The sequence below is a fragment of the Myotis daubentonii genome, chromosome 3 (genome assembly GCF_963259705.1).
Source record: "Myotis daubentonii chromosome 3, mMyoDau2.1, whole genome shotgun sequence".
NCBI lineage: Eukaryota > Metazoa > Chordata > Mammalia > Chiroptera > Vespertilionidae > Myotis > Myotis daubentonii.
Genome location: NC_081842.1, coordinates 127,517,390 through 127,527,492, shown reverse-complemented (window position 1 = coordinate 127,527,492; position 10,103 = coordinate 127,517,390). Strand labels below are relative to the sequence as shown.

General features: G+C 42.8%; 1 non-coding gene across 1 annotated transcript; it reads right to left on the bottom strand.

Annotated features, from left to right (window-relative positions):
• Positions 1-582: 582 nt before the first annotated feature.
• On the bottom strand, positions 583-685 carry LOC132232090 (U6 spliceosomal RNA). The gene has a single exon (XR_009452249.1). It is a non-coding gene; the product is annotated as a U6 spliceosomal RNA (small nuclear RNA).
• Positions 686-10,103: the final 9,418 nt, after the last annotated feature.

Sequence of the window (10,103 nt, the reverse complement as noted above, 5' to 3'; positions counted from 1 at the left end):
ACAAAACAGAACAAATTCAAATTTATCTTTTCATTTCTTTGTAATAAGAAGCCAAACATAGGTAAATTATGTTCAGCCATTAATGATAATTTTTTTGTAAACCTAGGTAAAATAAAGACATGTCTGTCTTAGTTAAACCAGATTTAAACTAGTTTTTATTACCTAGGATTAATTTTAGAGCATGTGATCATGAACAGGTTTTGAGTTAGTTTCTAATTTCTGAGAATTTTTAGAATACTCAATCTGTATAAGGGCCTGCCTTTAAATCAATTAATTTTAACTTATTTAATTAATTTTAACAGTACTATCTGGAGGTAGAAAATTATCTCACATTTACAATACACACACACACACACACACACACACACACACACACACACCTTTTAGCCATGAGAAAAACTCACTAATTTATTGAAAACAAAACAGTTGAATTCAAATTTTATTTTGGCAGTTGGGATAAGAAGACAAAATTTGTAGCTGTCCCTGACAAGTAAAGTTCCAAAAGACCTCCCCCTTTTAAAATAAGGTCAGCTGTTGTTTTTTGCTTGTTTGCTTGTTTGTTTGTTTGTTTGTTTGTTTCTTTTAAATATGGAACGCTTCAGAAGGTGCATGCCATCCTTGCTCAGGGGTCATGCTGATCTCTGTATCATTCCAATTTTAGTATAAGTGCTGCTGAGGCGAGCACAGGTCAGCTGTTTTTAGTACCTCAAAAAATTGGGTTGCTACCTAAACTACATCATAGGTGATCCATTTATCTAAAATTTTTGAAGCTTCAAGAGACCAATGAAATATGCTTTGCTTTCATCCTGCCTAAGTTTATAGCTAACTTTTTCTAATTGTGCATAAGAAAGATGAATTTAGAAGTATCAAAGCATCTTCATCTCAGCCATCTTCCTGCAGAAGCATCAATGGACGGCTTGTTAGCCTCGGAGGCATGACTTCCCATGTTACCTTTAGTTCTCCTTTGCAACCTATAGAGTCTGAACAAACTTCTAGGAAAAAACAGCCTTTACATGCTTGTCTCTGGATGAGCCGCATGCCATGAATATCCCTAGCCTAGAGGACCACTTCCTGCCCTAGAGGAAATTTTTCCTCAGGCAACTCCACACAGATTCTTAATCACTTAAGCATACCTGAGCAAGGGCCAGCGAGACCTTACCGGACACCACTGGAACCCCAATGTCTTCAAAGGCACAGGCCCCTTGCTCAGGGCAAATGCACTTCTGGGTGCCCCGCCCTTCACAAAGAACTCTTTTAGTTTGCATGACCACACTGACGCCTCTCAGCACCCATCTCTGGGACTCTCAGCACCCATCTGCCACTCTGGATTTGGGGACCTGCAGCAACTATCATCATCCCATTGGCTATTCAGGTTGGGAAAGCAAGTGTCCTTTCTCTTTTGGAGCTAAAAAGAGTTCAGTCTCTTGTTTAACCAGCAAAGATTTTGTTCAAACTCTCAGAATGCAATCTAATAACCCCAAATTAAAAGCAACCATCCATTCTTCTTTTCCTTTCCCCCTCTCCCTCTCTCCCTCCCTCCATCCCTCCCTTCCATTCTCACTGAAAAGCAATGGAAAACATATCCTCAGGTGAGGATTTTTAAAAAAAGACCTGGGAGAGAGAATACCTGCGTTTAAACCCCAGGGCTACTATTTCTGCAAGTGACATGACCTCTCTGAGCTGCAGCTTCTTCATCTGTCAAATGGGATAAGTCAGTGCCACCTGCAGAGGAAAACCCTCACACACTGCCCAGCAAGTGTGCACACACAGCCATTGTTTCCCTACCATTGCCTATTAGCACAGTGCTTTCATTCATTCGCCCGACACATGTTTGTTGCGTGTGTACTATGTGTCAGACACTCTTCTAGGTGTTGGGGACATAGCAGCTGACAAAACAGACACAGATCCCTGCCTCAGGGAGCTGGCATTCTAGTGTCTGGAAGTGGGAGACAAACATAAAAAACAAACAACAAAAAAAACCCCAAACACATAAAATATAAACATACCTGATAATGATACATGCCTTGGGAAATGTAAAGCTTTGCACATAGTAAGTACTCAGATGTTTTGAGTCGTTTTGTCTCCCCTAGCTTCCCTTTGTCACCACTTTCTGTTCCAAGATACCCTTTCCAATGCGATTAAATAATGTCTGCGGCGCCTGGACTCTCAATATGGGCCGTGGATCCGGGTGCCTGATTGCAAAGGGCAGCAGCGTGGAAGAACCAAGGCCAGTGGTCACGGGACATGTGTACCTATGACATGGGAAACACCACAGTGTTTTGACGTGAGTTTTCTTCCGGATGATCACACTGTTGTACTCTAAAGTTTGCACTCACTGGCGATCAATATCTCCGCTCTGTGAAGTTCAGGACAGTAAACAGCTCTGGGGCACCATAGGGAGAGGGGTTGGAGGCGCTGACGGGCAGTCCTGTGACCCTGTGCGCGCGCCTGCAGCCGTGCCTCCTGTCCTAGACCTTTCTGGCAGCTGCTGCAGGAACCTTGCACCGTGTTTATCTTTCCTCTGCTCACTCCTGGACACTTTGACGTGGCACCTCAAAACCACTAGAGCCTCAACTTGGAGCTCACAAAGACAACACTAGTGTAAGCAAACATTTGTTTGTAAATAATCCGAAGACCAACGTCCCAGGGTCAAATGTATGAGACCAAGCCTTGCATAAATCAGAATACAGGGAACTACGATTTTTTTTTTTAAGGAGAAAAAACTTAGAACATCACCAGCACTATGATAAATCTCAGGTGTTTTTGTGAGATGTTAAATCTGTGGAAGTTAATTTATTACTGCAATATTCCCACATTCAAGCATATTTATTAATTTACACAAATTTTAAACTCTCATACTATATATTCATATTTAATAATTTTAGTATTCCATTATCATGAGGGTTAAAACTCCTCAACACAGATATTTTGCTACAAACTGGCATTGTGTTTATTTTAATACTGCTTACTTTGTGAGTATCAGTTAGCCTTAAGTTTATTAAAATTTTTTCCAAATATAAAAATTTCCAAAAGAACCATAAAACAAATCCATGAGTTGCTCTATAGGATAGTCACTTCCCAAATAGTCCCCAGTGATTGGTCTCCTGCCATTCCTGCTCTTCCTGTAACCTGTGTAACCAATAGGAGATTGTGGTCATGACGGTGGGACTGCTGAGGCGAGGCAATGGAAGACATGAGGGTTCCCTTTCTTTCTCCTAGACCACTTGCTTTGGGGAAGCCAGCCCCCATGTTGTGAGAACAGCCAAGCAGCTGTGGAGCAACCAGCTACGGGTTAGCCTCCTTGAAGTGGATCTCAGCCTTCAGATGACTGTAGGCTTCTCCACTCCAGCCTCAGGAGAAACTGAGTCAGAACCACCCAACTAAGTCACTCCCAAGTTCCTAGCACTCAGAAGCTGTGTAAAATATTAAATGTTTATTATTGTTTTATGCTACTAAATTTGAGTAACTGGAATGTGGTAAACTTGGAGGAAGTGGAATAATAAGAAGGAAATGAATGCTTTATGTTTCAATTATATAATGAAAAATAATTTCCCCCCAATCAATACATGGCTTTTATTGCATCTTTAAAATATCACAAATAGATGTGAGAAATCTTCCAACATCTTGCTGCTTCTGTAGCTGGACAGCTTAAATCTTATTCATTAGCCTACTGAACTGTTCCTTTTCCAGAAGCATAGATACCACCCAAACATGTTCTGATATCCTTGTTTTTAACTGTTGTGACTTGATGAATAAAAGCTGCTGAATTTGATACAAATTCAACATCATTTCCTTCAAGAATTAACTCATTTTGGGGGGTTTGAGATACTGAACAAGCAATGCCTAACCTCATCTAAACCCTGCAGATGTATTTTCACCCAAGAAATTTCAGATTACAGCAAGAGAACTGTTCTCCTGAATGATGACATTGATGGGGAAGTGAGCACAACACCCATCTTGTAAGGGAAGCCCAGTGTAACTTCTTGATCATGTTATATACGTGACTGCAGATGGTGCACAGATAGCCAGTTCCTTTCTTTTTCCCCATCATTTGTCAACCCGAAGCCTCTTGCCCCCTAACCCCCACCCCCCACCCCCGGAGATCGAGTTCTACACTGTGTAGATGTGACTGAAGTCCCTTCACAGGGTGCCTCTTGGGCCCTTCATAATAACTGTGGGTCCCTTTAGAGTGATTTCGACATTTGCTGGGATGTCAATAGTCTGATGCTGAGATGGTCCTCATCCTCACAGTAAATGTGGCAAAGAGCTAATTAAAAAGAAATTTAAAGGCAAAAATTAAAATCAACCAACGTGTCCTTCAGTAGGTGAATGGGTAGATAGATTGTGGCATGTCCACACAATGGAATATTACTCAGCAATTTAAAAAATGAGCTATCAATCCACAAAAAGGAATGGAGGAACCTTAAATGCATATTGCTAAGTGAAAGAAGCCAATTTGAAAAGGCTACATACTGTATGATTCCAGTGACATTCTTGAAAAGATAAAACTATGGAGAGAGTAAAAAGGATTAGGGGGAGGGATGAGTAGGCAGAGCACAGGGGATTTTTAGGATAGTGAAACTATTCTGTATGATACTATGATGTCAAAGTTAATAGAACATATAACACAGAGAATGAAACCTAATTTAAACTATGGCCTTTAGTTAATAATAATGAGTCAATATTGGCTTGTCAGTTGTAACAAATGTGTCACATTAATGCAAGATATTAATAACTGGGGAAACAGGGTGGGGAGAGGAGGCAGGAAACTCTACTTTCCAATAAATTTTTTTGTAATCCTAAAACAGCTCTAATAAATAAAGTCTTTAAATTATTTTTAAAATAAAATAAATTTAAAAAGATGAATAAAGATAAATAGACAATCATAGATATCACATCTAATTTGCCAGGGAGCCAAATCTGGGTGAGCTAGGATAGCAACTTCTGTGAATAAGGTGGGAAGATTGATTTATTTGTCATCCTTATTTCTACCAATGTTATTTTCCAGCCAGCATACAGGATAAAAGTTCCAAAACCTTGACTTTGGAATGAAGAATATTCTAAAACTGGGTTCCTTATAGGCATTTATTATTAAAACACTAGAGGCCCAGTGCACAAAAATTTGTGCACTTGGGGGGGGGGGGAAGGGGGGTCCCTCAGCCCGGCCTGTGCCCTCTCGCAGTCTGGGACCCCTCGGGAGATAACACCCTGCTGGCTTAGGCCTGCTCCCGGGTGGCAGAGGGCAGGCCCAATCCCTAGGTGCAGCCCCTGGTTGGGCTCAGAGCAGGGCTGATTGGGGAGTTGGGGCGCCGCCCCCTGTCATGCACAGAGCAGGGCGGATTGGGAGGTTGCGATGCCACCCTCAGGGTAGGGCCGATTGGGGGGTTGGGGCACAGCCCCTTGTCACACTCAAGGCAGGGTCGTGGGGAGGTTGCAGCGCCACCCCCTGTCACGCACAGAGCAGGGCCAATCAGGGGGTTGGGGCGCTCCCCCCTGTCACTCACAGAGCAGGGCCCATCAGGGGGGTTGGGGAGCTCCCCCCTGTCACGCACAGAGCAGGGCCGATAGGGGAATTGGGGCACTGCCCCCTGTCACACACAGAGTAGGGCGGATCAGGGGGTTGGGACGCTGCCACTGTCACACTCAGGGAAGGGCCGATGGGGAGGTTATGGCTCTACCCCGTCACACACAGAGCAGGGCCCGTAGGGGGGTGGGGGTTGGGGCGCTGCACCCTGTCACACACAGAGCCGCAGGGTGATCAGGAGGTTGGGGAGCTCCCCCCTATCAGGCACAGAGCAGGGCTGATCAGGGGATTGGGGTGCCTTCCCCTGTCATGAACAGAGCAGGGCAGATAGGGAGGTTGTGGCCCCGCCCCCGTCACACACAGAGCCACAGGGCGATCAGGGGGTTTGGGCGCTGCCCCCTGTCACGCTGATCCCGGTGCTGGGAGGCTTATTACCCTTTTACTATATAGGATAGAGGCCTGGTGCACGGGTGGGGGCTGGCTGGTTTGCCCTGAAGGGTGTCCCGGATCAGGGTGGGGGTCCCCACTGGGGTGCCTGGCCAGCCTGGGTGAGGGGATGATGGCTGTTTGCAGCTGGTCACACACCCTTCAGGGTGGGGGTCCCCACTGGGGTGCCTGGCCAGTCTGGGTAAGGGGCTGAGGGCTGTTTTCAGGCTGGCAGGTGACTGAAGCTCCCAACTGCTCCTTTTTTTTTTTTTTTTTTTTATTCTGGGCCAGCTTTAGCTCTGAGGCTTGGCTCCAGCTCTGAGGCCTCTGCTGCTGAAAGCAGGTATCTGGTTTGTTTGGGTTCTATAATCCAAACACTGTTTCAACTCCAGCTCTGAGATCCCAGCTGGCTGAAAGCAGGTTTCTGGGGTTTTGTTTAGCTTCTATATTTTTGACAATGTTTCAAACTGCAAGCTCAGAGGCCGGCAGCGGCAGGCAAGGAATGTTGGAGTCCTCCTTCACTGAAGCAAGCAAGCCTCATGTTCGCTTCAAGCTGCCTGGCTGCTGGCCGCCATCTTGGCTGGCAGTTAATTTGCATATTGCCTTGATTAGCCAATGGGAAGGATAGTGGAGGTATGGCTAATTACCATGTTTCTCTTTTATTAGATAGGATGCCCCCAAAAGCCAAAGATTGAGAATGAGCTGTAATAACATTATAGGAGGCTCCAGGCCGGAAGGCACAGCCTTCCCATCATCAGAAGATTACCAGGGCAGGTGTCACCTAGACAGGTTGGGCAGTAATAAAGGGGTTGGCCTAGTCGTGGGACATGGCTCCCCCATCATGGTCCACAGTGGTGGGAGGAAATGGCATGCAATCATGTCGCTCATTCACAGGACAAATACTGCTGTGGGCTGGACACTGTGCTGGTGCTGGGGAACAAGGTGAGCCAACCCAAATTCCCAGGAATGTAGATCTTATATTCTGATGGGGCTCAGATCATGTCCAAACAGGCAAGTGGGTAACATAATGTCCTCCAAGGAAGATAATTGTTATGAGAAAAATAAAGCAGGGGAAAGAAGTGCAGAGCATAGATTGAGGTAGGGCGCCATGCTGGAAAACGGGTCAGGGAAGGCCTGTAGACTAGAAACAGAAGTGGATTAATGTGCCTCCTAGGGACCCCAGTCTCCTCAGAATAGCACCTTGTCCTCCCTCGGGGATACAAGCCCGGAGAGCCCAGCCTCAGCACCTACCACTGCACTGAGACGTCTCATGGGGTCAAGACTCACGGGCCTCTTTAAATGGTGCCATTCTAAGTGCCATCCAGAAAAACATCTCAGCTTGCTGCCCAGCTTACCCCACTTCAAATGTCCTACTCAGGCTGAGTTTATATTGAAGGGAAAATGCCCACAGAGGTTTCTCCTGTGACTGTTGAGAAGGAGGACAGAGAGGACAGGAGTGAACTCATCGGAGGCTGGTGTATGAGCAAGCAGGTCCAGAGTCCTGGGTGGCCATGCCCCCTCCTCCGTGGTTCTCCTGACCACGGGACATCAACCCCTACATCAACCACTTCTTACCACTTGCATTCTGTTTCTCCATTTCTGACACAAAAGGTTTACATTTCATTCATTTAAACTTTGTTATGTAATAAAAAGAAGGGGAATTTATCTCTCCAACTTTAAAAAATCAACTTTATACACTTTGTAAGGTATATGATTGTCTAATAACTATGCTATATACCTGAAACTAATAAAAATAATATTTAGTATAAACTATACTAGAGAAATAAAAATAATCAACTTTCTGAGGTATAATTTATAGGAGATGTGTGTGTATTTTATCCATGTGTTTGTAGCAGGAAAGGGGCTGTCTGCACCGTCCTCAGCTGCCATGTTGCTGGAAGTTTCAAAGTGAACACTGTGCCTCACAGCTGAAATGAAGGGTCACAGGGTCAGGTATGCACAGCACTCACCCAGGGAACCAGCTCGTCCCCCCTGGTTTGACTGGGTCTTGCCTGGTGTTAGCACTGGAAGCTCCGAGTCCTGAGAATCTTCTCAGGCTCAAGCAACCAGACGGCTGGCTGCCTTACCTGAGTGGCCTCTGTGTTATACTTTTTGTATTTTGGTAAATAAGGCAAAACTATAGCTATGGTTATCACTAAAGTTACTTAAGAGGACAAAAATTTTAAACAAGTGAATTTTACCCAGTGAAATGCTTTGAAAACAGTCTGGAAGTTCATCCATTAAACATAAAGTTGCCATATTACTCAGTAGTTCCATTCCTAGTTATCTATGTACCCAAGAAAAATGAAAACATATGTCTACACAAAAACTTGTACACCCATGTCATACAGTCACAATAGCTAAAATGTGGAAGCAACCCCTTGTTCATCAACAGATAAATGGATAAACAAAGTGTGATATATTCATCTAATGGTTTATTATTTGGCCATAGAAATAAATTTTTGACATGCTACAACTTGGATGAGCCTTGAAAATATTACGCTAAATGAAAGAAACCCAACACAAATTTAATGTAGGCATCTGTATTGAGTATAATTCACATACCATTCGATTCGCCCATTTAAAATGTAAAATCCAATAGTTTAAGTGTATTCATAGATATGTGCAACCATCACCATAGTTGATTTTAGAGTATTTTCATCACTTCAAAAACAAAAACAAACTCTTACCCTTTAGCTATATTAATGAACACACATTTGACCTGTTTAAGCCTAGAAAGTTAAAAGTTTGGGACACAACTAATATTTCTATCTTTGTCTCGTTATCTTTGTCTCATTTGTGTTTCAAATAGAATAAACATTTTTTTATTTTAGACTTATTTATTCTTTTATCTTTAAAAAAAGGGGGCAAAATGCAATAAAATATTCAAATAATTGTGAAATCATGCTCTACAGGCAGAGAAAGCAGTTCAGCCAGTACTGAACTGTTGACTGAAAGTCAGACCTCCGAGATGTTTGTTCATTAGCATATATGAAAGGTGGTTTATGGGCATTTTGTACAACATGTACTTTCTTGGTGCAAAAAATTGATAACTGCTTATAAATCATGTTTGGAATAAAGGAGACAAATGGCTAAAGTCTGAGGAATAAGTTAACATCATTAAAAGAGAAAGATTGAAGGATTAAGAATGAATTAAGCATTGAGTTAAAAGTAAAATAACACCAAAACAATGCCCAAAAAAAAGGACTTAGCCCTGACCAGTTTGGCTCAGTGGATAGAGCGTCGGCCTGTGGACTGAAGGGTCCCAGGTTCGATTCCGATCAAGGGCATGTGCCTTGGTTTGCGGGCACATCCCCAGTGGCGGGTGTGCAGGAGGCAGCTGATCGATGTTTCTCTCTCATCGATGTTTCTGACTCTCTATTCCTCTCCCTTCCTCTCTGTAAAAAATCAATAAAATATATATATATTTTTAAAAAGTACTTAATTTTGTTTTAAATAATGAAAGTAAAAATTTAGGACAAATGAGATGGATTATTGAATGGAAGAAATATTCCATTTAGTAAAAGCTACAGAAAGGCCCAGCCAAGTGTGGCTCAATGGTTGAGCATCAACCCAGGAACCAAGAAGTCACTGGTTCACCTCCTGGGCAGCTGAAATGCCTAGGTTGCAGGCTCCATCCCCAGTGGGTGACATGCAGGAGGCAGCCAATCAATGATTCTCTCTCATCATTGATGTTTCTATCTCTCGCCCTCTCCTTTCCTATCTGGGTTCAATAAAAATATATACATATATTTAAAAAGCTACAAAAAGTATAAAATACCTACAAATAATCTTAGTAAGAAATATATAGGCTTAAACCTGTACATTGAAGAAAACTATAGTTCTACTGAGACACACAAAAGAAGATGTAAATAAGTAAAAAGACATACTCTGTCTTTGAATCAGAAGAAGTGTTAGTAGAGAAATATTAATTCTTCCTAAATGAATCCACAAATTTATTGTGATCCCTATAAAATAAGAATAATTAAGACTATACACTAAAATTCACATAAAAATAGCCAGAGAAATTTTGAGGGGAAAAAAAAAGAATGAGGAAAGGGTTGGTCTTAACACATATATTAAAGTATATTTTAAAGATATTTACTTAATAGGTTGGTCCTAACATGTGAATGAGCAGACAGATTAATAGAAC